At 54.5% G+C, this 12,537-nt stretch overlaps 1 long non-coding RNA gene across 1 annotated transcript; it reads right to left on the reverse strand.

The window, feature by feature from the left end:
• On the reverse strand, window positions 1-6,009 carry LOC140910945 (uncharacterized). Its single transcript, XR_012158802.1, has 3 exons — window positions 1,633-6,009; window positions 927-1,030; window positions 1-428 (listed from the first exon to the last, which is right to left on the reverse strand). It is a non-coding gene; the product is annotated as an uncharacterized lncRNA (long non-coding RNA).
• Between the last annotated feature and the right edge of the window lie 6,528 nt (window positions 6,010-12,537).

Consider the following 12,537-nt stretch of genomic DNA (forward strand, 5'->3'; position numbering starts at 1 on the left):
ATTGTGTCTGCATGTCATGCAGGGCTAAGTTCTTTCAGACACTAAATATATTAAGTTAGTACAGTTACCTTTAGCAACTAAACTTGTCATCTCTTCCAAAATGAGAAGGTTGTTTAAGACCCTGTTTTCCATCAAATCATATTGATGGGCATTAATTTTGCTGCCATCATTTAGATCTTTATTGGTTATGCTCCATATCAGCTTTTCCATGATTTAGCCCTGGATCAGGACCAATGTCATGCTGCCTGGCCTGTGGTCACACACACCATCATCGCATTTGCCCATTTCAAATGTTGGCATAAACTCAGCTCTTTTCTAGTCCTCTGGAACTCCACCACCATTCCGAGGTTTGTAAACACCAACATTAATGGTTCACAGAGCTCCGCAGCCAATTCTTTTAATACAATGTGGGTTTAAGTTATCCAGTCCTGTGGAATTAAAAACATTTCAATAGTGGATGATTAATAACCTCACTGCACTGGTAACTGATGAAAGAGAAAATATTGAATTATCACTGTAAGATATAAATACATTATCCTGCTTCTTTCTGAACTCAGGATAGCAATACTTACGGAATATTTCTCTCTTTTCTGCCTCATTGTTGACAATTTTTACCATCCTTATCTAGTATTGGACCTATACCAGTGCTAGGATTTCATTTGTTCCTGATTTAGTTAAAGAATTCTTTCTTATTCTCCTTAACCCTATTTGCCATAGATTTTTCACTAAAACCTTTAGTGCCCCTTATCAGTTGTCTGCATTTCCAAACTGCATTGGCTTCCCCATTTTGTCCATTTGTTATATATATTTTTAATGGCTCCTTTCACTTTCTTCCTTAGCCAGGATATTTTTTAATCAAAGAAGCCTTCTTTTGTGACTGCAGAATTATGTTTCTTTGGTCTCAAACAATTCCAGTTATCATTTACCTTTTTCATGTTGTTTATATCTTTCCTCTCATTTTTGTTTTCAGCTTTGGGAAATTAGTCTTCTTAATATCCCAAGTGTGTGGATTGCTCATTGGCACTCCATTCTGTATGCACATAACAAATGAAATTAGGTTGTGATCAGTTGCACCTAGGCAACCATCAATTTTTAGTTCAGTGATCAATTTGTCGTTCTCCGTTGGAATGTGGCCTGATATTGGTTGCAATACTTTCTGTGTTAGAAAGTTATTGTCTGTAATTTTCAGGAGCTCCATGGACATTTGAGTAGTTGTGGCATGAGCTCTTTTATTGCATCTGGCCCAGAAGTTCAGCGATTTATAGCCTGGGAGTGTAACGTAGCACAATCTCATCTGTGGGCAAGTTAGTGACAGAAAGGGAAGGGAGGTGTCATTTGAGTCGTAAAACTCTCCACAATCCTCATTTTGATGGTGTTCCCCTCTGCGATATGGGAGAGGGAACTTGCTGCCCAGCCAGCTCCCAGCTCTACCTCCCCTGGTTGGCAGAAGTTTTGATAATACAGGGTAATGGAAATGGGCTGAGTTGGGTGTCCTTCGAAAGCCTTTTCTCCCATGAACACAGTGGTACCAAGCATGACAAACCTAGAACAATTACGTAGATATATATTAGGGGAAATGTATAAAAATCAACTTTTTAAAAGTATCCTTTAACACAGGGATGTTTTGCTTACCTAAAGTAGACACTGATCTTGGCTAATCCTAGGGAAGCTAGCCTTGGCATGTAGGACCGAAAACATGTATTCACCAATGTCATCATCACTGTCATCTCTGTCTAGGGCACCACTGCTAGACACGTTGTCACGCTGCTCCTCTGCGCCACCCTCGTACATCTCCAGACAAAGCCAGAGCACTGGGGCTGTAGGATTGGAGCCGCAGGGAGCTGTGATAAACAGCGGGAGGGGCTGCACCTGGCTGTTTGAGGAGGCAGTCTCCTCCAGCCTATGCGACCCACCACCCATGCTCACAGGGGTGGTTCCTGGGCAGATGGAGGCCCAGACATGGGCCCCCAACTCCCTTGCAGGGCTAAGCCCTTTACTGTCCTCGGCATTTCCTCTGTGCTGGTTCAGACAGCTCCCTGCTCAGCAGTTTGCGAGGTCCCAGTGCGCTGTGGAGGGAGCCTGTGTCATGGAGTCCCTGGGCGATGCTCTGGAACTGCTCCCCATGAAGCCAGGCAGGACTCTGGGGAAGTCTCCTTTCTGGGAGCAGCCTGTCTGCAGGACACACAGCTCACACAGCTTCCACCTTCCTGGGTCCGACCTTGGAGCATTCAGCATCATCTGCCCCTCCATGTGCTTCCCACAGCGAGTCCGCCCAGGCAGGGTCCTGGGGAAGCCAGAGGGTCCTGCCCCCCAACTTCGCAGTCAGATGAGACTCTCAGCCAGCCGGGAAAACAGAAGGTTTATTAGACGACAGGAACATGGTCTTACACAGAGCTTGTAGGTGCAGAGAACGGGACCCCTCAGCTGGGTCCATTTTGAGGGGCAGTGAGCCAGACAACCACGTCTGCCCTTCACTCCATGTCCCCAGCCAGCCCCAAACTGAAACTCTCTCCAGCCCCTCCTCCTCTGGGTTTTCCCCTTTCCCAGGCCCAGAGGTCACCTGATTCCTTTGTTCTCCAACCCTTTAGCTGTCACCTTGCAGGGGGGGGGGGAAGGGCCAGGCTGCCAGTTGCCAGGAAACAGGGTGTTGGCCATTCTCTGTGACCAGACCCCTGCACACACCTCCCCTTTAGGATTCTGCAACGATCATACACCCTTATCCTACCCCGTAGAGACTTAAGAACTGCCTAGGGTAAACTGAGGCACCCCCACAATATTCAGAGGAACCATTAAGAACAGTCCGCTTCGTCACATCTCTCCCCCCTTCAAGACCGAATTGAGCGGGATCACTTTAGCTGGTGACCTGGGGAAGTTCGAAGCCACCAACGTTCCCATGGATGCCCCAGCATCTCTCCCATTCCTTGGTGGGAGTTACACCAGGCCCTTCCAGTTTCACGCCCTCCCTTAGGTTGGGGGTGGTCGATAGCACTGGCAGGCCGCATGTGGGAAGGTTTATGCGGCCCATGCCCTTTGGCCACCCCAAAACCCCAGGGGGTCAAACTGGGATTGGGTCTTCTCCCCAACAAGCTGGCCAAACAGCCACTTGGTTAGAGGACTGTTTAACTTTCTAAACAGCTTTCACTTCATCTGAGACCTTCTCAGAGCTATCCACACTGGGTCCTTCAACAGGAAAGTCAGTGGATCCATTCACAACAGAAAATTTTTGGCTGGTAGGAACTGAAACTTTCTTGATTAAATCACTTTCACACCCTTCAGTTGCAGTAAACTGCTTGCAAAGACTCCATGAGGATTCCTTTCCTGAGGGCTTTTCTATGCAACAATTCACCCCTCACAGAAATTCTGCTCTTACCCTCTTTACCTAGGGCTTGCTCTAGAGGAACACTTTCCTGAGCAACAACAGACTCTTTCTGGGTCTCCCTCACATCCAGAATCACCTCTGGCCCATCCGGCGGATTCCTACACAATCCCCTTTCAGGCAAACTGACAGACTTCCTAGATAAAAGGTCAGAAGCGTTCTCCTTCCCTTTGCCACACACAAGTTCAGGAATCTTTTCCTTCTAGCTACAGGTTTCCACACCCTCAGTAGGTAACATAATCAAATCACCTTCATGCTCTCCTTGTGCCCTGGCTAGGATCTCACCCTGATTAGACAGAGTTGCTCCACCCTTTCCCAACAACACACTAGCAACAGGCAAAATACAAGCACCAGAATTGTCTGGTCTCTGGGATTTTACATAGACACTAACTGGATGCGACCTAGTAACAGGGCCATTCTCCCGAGCAGACACAAACTTAGGACCCTTCCCTTCCTGGGCTTTAGCTGAATCCAGAACCAGCTCTGAGACAACTGCACGACCCTCAACCATCACAGGCTGAAAGGCCCCTTCTGTCTGCTCCACAGACAAAGAAGAGCCGGACACACTTTCTCCTTTCCCAGACACACAGCTTGGGATCTCATTCCCCTTGTCCCAGCACACAAGGCTGGTCACAGACAACTGCTTGGAGATCAGGGTAGCTCCCTCCACAGGCAAGTCAATACCCCTGACAGACACAGACACGTTTCCTTCCCTGTCACACTTCTCCACCCAGTGAACAGGTAAGGTCCACACTCATCTTCCACTCTCCTCGCCTTCCCACCCTGCTGACTAGACACAGCCATCAGCTCACAAGGCTTCCTAGGCTCATCCAGACTTTCCTTACCAAGCACCTTGCCACTCCCCACAGATCCCCTGCCCGGCCTGTGTCTCCCCCACTCAGCTGGGGTCTCAGCTCCCATTGTGCTCAGCGTTGCCCTTGCTGTCCCAGTTGGGGTAGGCAGCGAGCTCCCTGCTTTCCTCACTGCATCAGAGCCAGCCTGAGCCCCCGCTCTGGTGTGGTAACAGGCAGGCAGGTAGCCTGAGCCTAGCCGCTCCTCCCTCCTGCATTTTCACTGACCATTTTCACTGCATTTTCATCTGACCATTTCCCTCTCCACTGACTGGTTCCCTGGATTCAAATTCAAACCCTTGGCAGTTACCGGAGCAGGGCTTAGATCCTGTCCCAAAGAGAGACAGTCACCCCACAACAGGGTCTCGAAGCCGGTTTCCCGGAGAACCCCAACAACCAGCCAGCCCCACCCCTCATGGGTCTGCACAGGGATCTGGGCCATAGGCAGGGCGAGGGGCTTCGTCCCTGGGACCTTCACCCAGGTCACCCAGCCCCTCAGCCTCTGAGGCTGCACCACCCAGGGCCTGACACCAGTTCTCTCTGTCCCAGGATCTCGCCACCCCAGGAATGTCTCCCCATTGACCATCACCTCCTGCTCCCACTGGGGGTCCGAGGGGCCTGAGCCCAGGAGACTCCACGCAGACATATAGGTTGGGGTCAGGAGTGGGAGCCTGTCCACCTCCCCACCCATCTGGCTGACGGAGTCTATGGCCTTGGGACCCAGCAAGGGAGCTAGACACCGGGGCTTTTCCGCAGGGTCCCCCTGGTTCAAATCGCCAGCCTGCTCAAAGGCAGTGAGGTGGCATCCACACCCCCGCCCCCCCTCCTTAACCAGGGGCAGCAATTTAGTCTCAAGGTTCCCTGTGGAACTGGCCCCCCGGGGTCTATCCCCACTCACCCCTGGGGGGTTCCCTAGACCTCTCCGCTCCCCCACCGCCAGTTCATGCTTCTGCAGCTCTTTCTCGGCCTCTCGCTGTCTCTCACAGTCCTCTTGCTCTCTCGGACTCAGCTCCAATCCCGTCCGTCTCCGATTCCCAGATGGGGAACCTGATCGTGAAGACCCTCGTCTGGTCGGGGACAGGAGTCTTGGGGATGCCTGGCTACTACTCCAGCTGCTTCCAGATCCTGCTATCGCCCCATTTGGGGTCAGGAATCTGTTCCTTAGAGTGGTTATCCTCCTCCAGCTGCACGATTAACTCTGCGTTGGTGAACTTTCCAATGTGTAACCCTCTCTCTTTTTGCACAGGGTTACAATGTCCTTCTTAAGGAGACGGTGACAGGCCATCACTCCGCTCCTCCCAAGTTGTTGTGGATTCACAGGCCTGTGTGTTCTCAGCTCCCCACGGTTTCCAGGGAGAACCCCTTGTGTGCCAGCCCTTCTCGAGGTCACCCCCTCTTTGCCAGGGTCGAGCTGCAGACTCCTCCGCCCCGGGACCGCTCACTGCAATCCGCAGGGGAACCCTGTTACTGCAAAAGTCCGTCTCTCTCCCAGGACCAAGCCGCAGGCTCCTCTGCCCCTGAGACTGCTCCCCACAGTCCCCAGGGGGACCCTGTGACGAAGTGGGACTCTTCTTAATGTTTCCTCTGAATAGTATGGGGGTGCCTCAGTTTCCCCTAGGCAGTTCTTAAGTATCTAGGTGGTGGGGTAAGGGTGTATGATCATTGCAGAGCCCTAGAGGGCCGGTGTGTGCAGGAGTCTGGACACAGAGAATGGCCGACACCCTGTTTCCTGGCAACTGATGGCCTGGGCCCTTCCCCCCTGCGAGGTGAGAGCTAAAGGGTTGGAGAACAAAGGAATCAGGTGACCACCTGGCCCGGGAAAGGAACAAAGCCCAGAGGAGGGGGGGCTGGGGGGAGTTTCAGTTTGGGGCTGGCTGGGACATGGAGTGAAGTGCAGACGTGGTTGTCTGGCTCACTGCCCCCCAAAATGGACCCAGCTGAGGGGTCCCGTTCTCTGCACCTGCAAGCTCTGTTTTAGACCATGTTCCTGTCGTCTAATAAACCTTCTGTTTTACTGGCTGGCTGAGAGTCCCGTCTGACTGCGGAGTTGGGGTGCAGGACCCTCTGGCTTCCCCAGGAGCCCCACCTGAGTGGACTCACTGGGGGGAAGCGCACGGAGGGGCAGAGGATGCTGAATGCTCCGAGGTCAGACCCAGGAAGGTGGAAGCTGTGTGAGCTGTGTGTCCTGAAGACAGGCTGCTCACAGAAAGGCGACTACCCCAGAGTCCTGACTGGCTTCATGGGGCGCAGTTCCAGAGCATCGCCCAGGGACTCCGTGACAGACCCCATTACTGCACAGTCCTTCTCGCTGGTCACACACTCCCAGGGGTTAACCGCCCCCCGAAACCGCTTCTCTCTGAGTCTTCAGCACACCTGGTCCTCATCAATCCCCCTTCGTTTTACTGCTCCCCAGTCACTTACTGCAGGAAGCGCCATCCATGGGGTGCAGTACATCCCACTCCTGCCACCAGTTTTCACGGAGTCCCTGGGCGATGCTCTGGAACTGCTCCCCATGAAGCCAGTCAGGATTCCGGGGCAGTTGCCTTCCTGTGAGCAGCCTGTGTGCAGGACACACAGCTCACACAGCTTCCACCTTCCTGGGTCTGACCTCGGAGCATTTGGCATCCTCTGCCCCTCCGTGCGCTTCCCCCAGCGAGTCTGCCCGGGCGGGGTCCCAGGGAAGCCAGACGGTCCTGCCTCCCAACTCCGCAGTCAGACGTGACTCTCAGCCAGCCAGTAGAACAGAGGTTTATTAGATGACAGGAACATGGCCTAAAACAGAGCTTGTAGGTGCAGAGAACAGGACCCCTCAGCTGAGTCCATTTTGGGGGGCAGTGAGCCAGAGAACCCCGTCTCCACTTCACTCCATGTCCCCAGCCAGCCCCAAAACTGACTCCCCCTCCAGCCCCTCCTCCTCTGGGCTTTGTCCCTTTCCCGGGCCAGGAGGTCACCGGATTCCTTTGTTCTCCAACCCTTTAGCTCTCACCTTGCAGGGGGGAAGGGCCAGGCCATCAATTGCCAGGAAACAGGGTGTCAGCCATTATCTGTGTCCAGACCCCTGCACACACCTGCCCTCTAGGGCTCTGCAATGATCATATATGCTTACCCCACCACTTAGAGATTTAAGAACTGCCTTGGGGAAACTGAGGCACCCCCACATTATTCAGAGGAAACATTAAGAACAGTCCCGCTTTGCCAGAGCCTGCACCTCGCTGGGGCTGGCGATTCCAAGCACAGCAGGGCGCAGGCACAGCGTTTGTCTCCTTTGAGGCTCTCGCTCCATGGGCTTGGGAGTTTCAGCCTCATGTTGGGGAAATCAAACTCTACGTTGAGTGGTTGCCACGTGGCAGCATCTCCATTGTGGGCGGGCTGGGGCCTTCGCTGGCTCTGCACAGGGCTGGGCCATGCAGGCAGGTTACAGCAGATTCCTGCGGCAGCTCTGGTGCCTTGTGCGTTTGGCATCCCACCGACAAATGTCTTTTCTGAACGGGGGGGCAGAGGCCCCCACATTCTTTCCCCTCAGTTTCGGGTCTGGCTCATGCACCAACAGACCCACGCTTGCCCTGGGTTGTGGAAGAAAAAGAAAATGTCTTTTAGAAGTGAAGATTCTCTGACATCACAGAGCCCCCCTTCCCCTGAGCTGGGCCAGATCTGTCCTGGGTCAGAGCATCACATGCACCCCATGCTGCTGGGCCTGCCCCTGGAAGAGGTGGCCTCACCCCTCCAGTCCCCTTGGGCGATAACATCCTGGACTTGTGCCGTTGTTCTGTGAGCTTTCCTTGGGGCACCGCCCCAGCCTGAGCAGGGCCCTTCTCCACAGGGCCACCCCCTGCCCCTTTGCCCACAGCTCCTTTCCCGCTTCTGTAGCTGTCCCATGAGGCCCCTGCTTAGCAGCTGACACCCACCTGCCCCCTGAGTCCCAGCGAGGCAGGCAGGGGCCAGGAGCTGAGTTTGTCGTTCCAGTGAAACTCCTTGATTCCTTCAGAGATCCCAGAATGACCCGTCTCCTGTAACGGCAACACCTGGCCAATCTGCCCCTGTCCCTGGGAGCCAGGAACCCCCCCCCACCTCCCACCACCAGTCATGCCAGAAGTTCTTACCCTATCCCCACATTTCTCCACCTTGCTTCCCTGAAAGAGGCTGGCTATTGGGGGGGAGGCAGCCCCCCTGTGTGGCCCTGATGTAAGCAGAGTCAGGATGAGCTCCACCCTGACATCTGGTGGTGAGGTGTGGCAAGTTGTGGAAAAGAACTTCAGGGGCCGATCTCATTTGCATAGGCACACCCACCCCGCCTAGAATGAGGCCATAGCTGCCCAAATGGTCACTTTGGCTGCTGTGGGATCCCCAGTGTCTCTGTTATTGGGGCAGGAAGAATAAATTGTTATTACCCTGATTCTGGGAACTGTGCTTGGAACTGTACGTGGCCTTTTGTTATGATGGAGGGACTCACCATCAACTATGTAGCACTTGCTAGGCAAGGGTCATGGGTTCCAAAACTCTGTGAATTGAGAGAGGTTGGGGACAAGTATTAATGCTTTGTGGTATGGGCCCCTTAGTGAGGGTTTTATATGCTAATTGCACTTTCTCCTCTCTCCACTGTGGAATATCAGAACTAATTTTGATTCTGTTAGGAGTCTAATTACAGGCTGCTGAGCTCATTTTGCGCTAATGGTGCACCAACACCGAGGCTCCCCTCCTAAATGCTGAATTCACCTAAGAGCTGAAATCACTGAGTGTTGTGTTAAGTAGCAGGGGAGCCTGAAGATATATTGTGGAGCAGTTTGTGGGCTGGCTGGAGTGCCTTGTGGACAGGCTGGTGGAGCAGTTTGTAGGATGCCAGGAGCTCCTGGTGGGATGTGGAGCAGTTCGTGGATCGGCTGGTGGAGCAGTTCGTGGGATGGCGGGAGCTGCATGTGGGCCAAGGAGCTGAGCGAAGCAGTTTGTGGGGTGGCGAGCGGAGCGAAGGCCTATGGAGCTGTGGGGCGGTCAGCTTCAGATCATGTAAGGTGCCTCTTACCTCCACCCCCATCTCCACCCAGGTTGAGAGGTAAAGCTCTGCAGATAAACTTTCGAACTCTGGGGCTGCCCTAACCAGGGAAAGAGACTTTTGGGTCATTGGACTTTTCGGACTTTGGGTGATTTGGGGTTGCTGGACTCAAGAACAAAAGGGAAAGGGGCATGCCCCAATTTGCTTGGGGTGGATTTTTTGCTAATGGGTTGTGTTATGGATCCTGTTGGTGGTGTTTCCCCAACATAATGCCACATTGCTTCTCTCTGTTATTAGAAGGCTTTTTGCTACACTCAGACTAGGTGCTTGCGAGAGGGAAGTATCGCCTCTTGGAGGTGCCCAGCGGGGGTGGTATATATTTGTCCCAGGTCACTGGGTGGGGGCTCGAGCCGATTTGCATTGTGTTATTGGAATGGATCCCCTAGATACTGAACCCGGCCCTTGTTGCTGCCAACTCTGACGGGCAGAAGGGTTACACTTATTCAGCTACAAGGTGGCTTTTAACTACTCTGGCTCTAGAACTGAGCAGGTTCTTAGGCAGCCCATTGTGTGCATGTCCCCAGGACCTGGCCAGCGGCTCGTCAGCCTCAGGATAGTTTCCACAGCAGCCGGAGCAAAGGTTGCGGGAAGAGAAAGCTCTGAAGCATGGGAGTGAAGGGGGAGGTGGAATTCCTGAGGGCTGCACCAAGTGCATGTGAAATGGAGCGGGGGCCAGGGAGCCCCAGGAGGCTGCAGGTCCCAGCGTGCAGTGCCCCATCGTCTCCGCAGCCGGGCCCCGTTGCGGGCTAGGAGCTGTGCAGCTGTAGCGGCTACAGGCAGCAGCTTTGGGCGTCAGCCCGCCACATCCGCCACCCCTGAGCTAAGGCCTGAATGTGCCAGGGTGTGGCTTCACCCCAGCAGCCTGGTCAGCTGCTCAGGCCCCATCTGCTGTTAGGGGGCTGTGCTGCTGGGGTGCTGGCTATTGGACCCTGGCCACGACTGCTGTGTGGCTGGCCGGGCGTGGCTCCCCACTGATGTGTGGGTCTCCTCAGGAATTGAACGGTCAGTCACCTCTGGTGGCAGCAGAACCTCGCTCTCACCAGGCTGCCTGCAGGGGAGATGATGGTCCGTGCGGATGGATGGGGTGTTGCACATGCTGCCTGCTTCTCCCGCAGAGCCCCCAAACCGTCCAGCCTACGCCCTTCTCCCACAGGAGCTGGGAGCCAGGAGCCGCTCCAGTCAGGGGAGGGCTGGCTGCCCCAGAACAGCTGGTGGTGTTGGGCCCCTATAGGAATAGGCAGGGTTCCTCTGTCCAGCTCCTGAGTAGGGGGAGCGTGCACCCAGCACAGGAGGGAGGAGAAGCTGGGGCTGGGGGTTAACCATTTGGCGAGCTGACCTGGGGCAGTGGTGGATTCTCCATCCCTTGGGGTGTTTCTGTCCAGACTGGATGTCTCTGACAGCTCTGCTCTAGTTCAACCAGCTCTTCGGGGCTAGCTGGTGTCCTGGGGGAGGGTCGCTGGCCTGAAATGTAATGGAGTCCGATTAAATGGTCACAGTGGTCACTTCTGGCCTTAAAAGCTGTGACTAGAAGTAGGTTCCTTAACCAATGTGGGGTGAAGGGAAGGAGGGGAGGGGACGGAACGAGGCCTCGGAAAGAGCTCAAGCAGTTCCCTGCTTTCGGAATCTGCCCTGATCCCTGAAAAGAGGAGCCCTTGGCAGTCGCTACCCCAGCTGCCTCTTTCCAAACCGGCCAACAGCTGGCACTCGCTGTTCACACAGGTCGGGTTGGTTTAACCAGAGGGGTGTTGTTACACTGACTCAGTGGCCCTGGTGCGTGGATGCTCTTACGCCAGTACACCCCTGGCTTGTGCGGGGCTCACTTGCACCTGCTCTTGTACAGCTGCACTTAAATCGGTGCCACCTCACACCTGCGTGTGCAGAGCTGGCTGAAGAAGTGGAAAATCCCATTAACTGTCTTGAATGATAATGGACGCATGAGCAGCAGGCAGCTCGGGTGCTGCGTAAAGAGTCAATCTAGGCAGCCAGCCATGTCTTGCAAGGTCAAACCATGAGGTGAGAGGCCACAGGGATCGCAGGCGAGGGCGGAGAGCTGGAGTTCAGTAGCAGATCTGAGACTGTGGCTCCTGGAATCGTAATTGAAAAATTAATTCCAATGGGTTGGCCTTGCCCTTGTCGTGTGGGCTGAAAGCAGGTTGATGGGGTGTGAAGAAAGGGGATGACTGGACTACGTCTCCATTTAAACCGCGGCAGAGATGCTGCGCTTCAGTGAAGCCGCTTGCTAGACCCACAGGCGGGGTTCTCCCAGCGCTGGGGTTCCTCCTCCTCCTCGAGACGGATTCTGCTATCGGCCCAGCGCTGTCTGCACGTGGGGGGACCTCAGCAGAGCGCCCTCACTAAGGGGGTGGGTTTTTCACACTCCTCAGCAACCTTGCTGGGTTGACCTCACTTTATAGTTAAGCGCTGGCCTGTCTGGCAGCGTGAGCTGGGGGAGCCACGCGGGGCGCTGGGAACCTCTGTTGGTTTTAACGTCATCATTAAGGAAGTCAAAGAGGCGAGCAAATGGCACACGAGTGAACTTCTCAATGAAGTCAGCGTGGGAGGAGGCCCCAGGCTGCGGGAGGACAGAGAAATATCCAGGGGAAGGCCAGGTGCAGGGCAGAACCCAGCAAGAAAAATGCAGCTAATCCACCTGGGGGAAAATAACCAGACACCCCGCATGAGGGAGCAGGGATGGCCAAGGCCAAGGAGGGTGGAGGGCACAGCAGCAGGACTGGCCTATGTAATAGGAGAGGGTGGGGAATAGGCCAGTGGGTGGCAGTTGAGGCAGGGGGAAGTTCCTCAACTCTGAGCCCCTCAATCCCCGAGGTTCCTGTCCTGGAGTGGCAGCAAGGGGCGAGCCCCTCTCTGCTCTGCTCTGGCATGACTGCAGCGGGGTACAGAATTTGGTCCTGGGTCCCTCCTTGCTGGGAAAGTGTGGACAAGGTGAAGGAGGGTCAGAGCAGCCCCCAAGATACTCTGGGGCCTGCGGGGCTCAGCTCTGGGGAGAGATTTAAAGGAACCAAATGTGACTGGCTTTGCTGAGTGATGTCTAAGGAGGGGGTGGGCTCAGGGTGGATCTGAGCAGTTTGGCCGGTGAAGCATTTGCATGCTGGGATCTCCAGCCTGGCTCTTGGGGTGTCCAAGGGCTGCACCTCCATAAGATGGCTGCAATCTGCTCCATTAGAAACACATTAAGTGTAGCCCTTGGTTGGGTGGCCCTGGTTTGCCGTTAGCTGGAGAGGGCCCAGACTCTGATCTCAGGG

This window comes from Lepidochelys kempii, chromosome 4 (assembly GCF_965140265.1).
Source record: "Lepidochelys kempii isolate rLepKem1 chromosome 4, rLepKem1.hap2, whole genome shotgun sequence".
Classification (NCBI taxonomy): Eukaryota; Metazoa; Chordata; order Testudines; family Cheloniidae; genus Lepidochelys; species Lepidochelys kempii.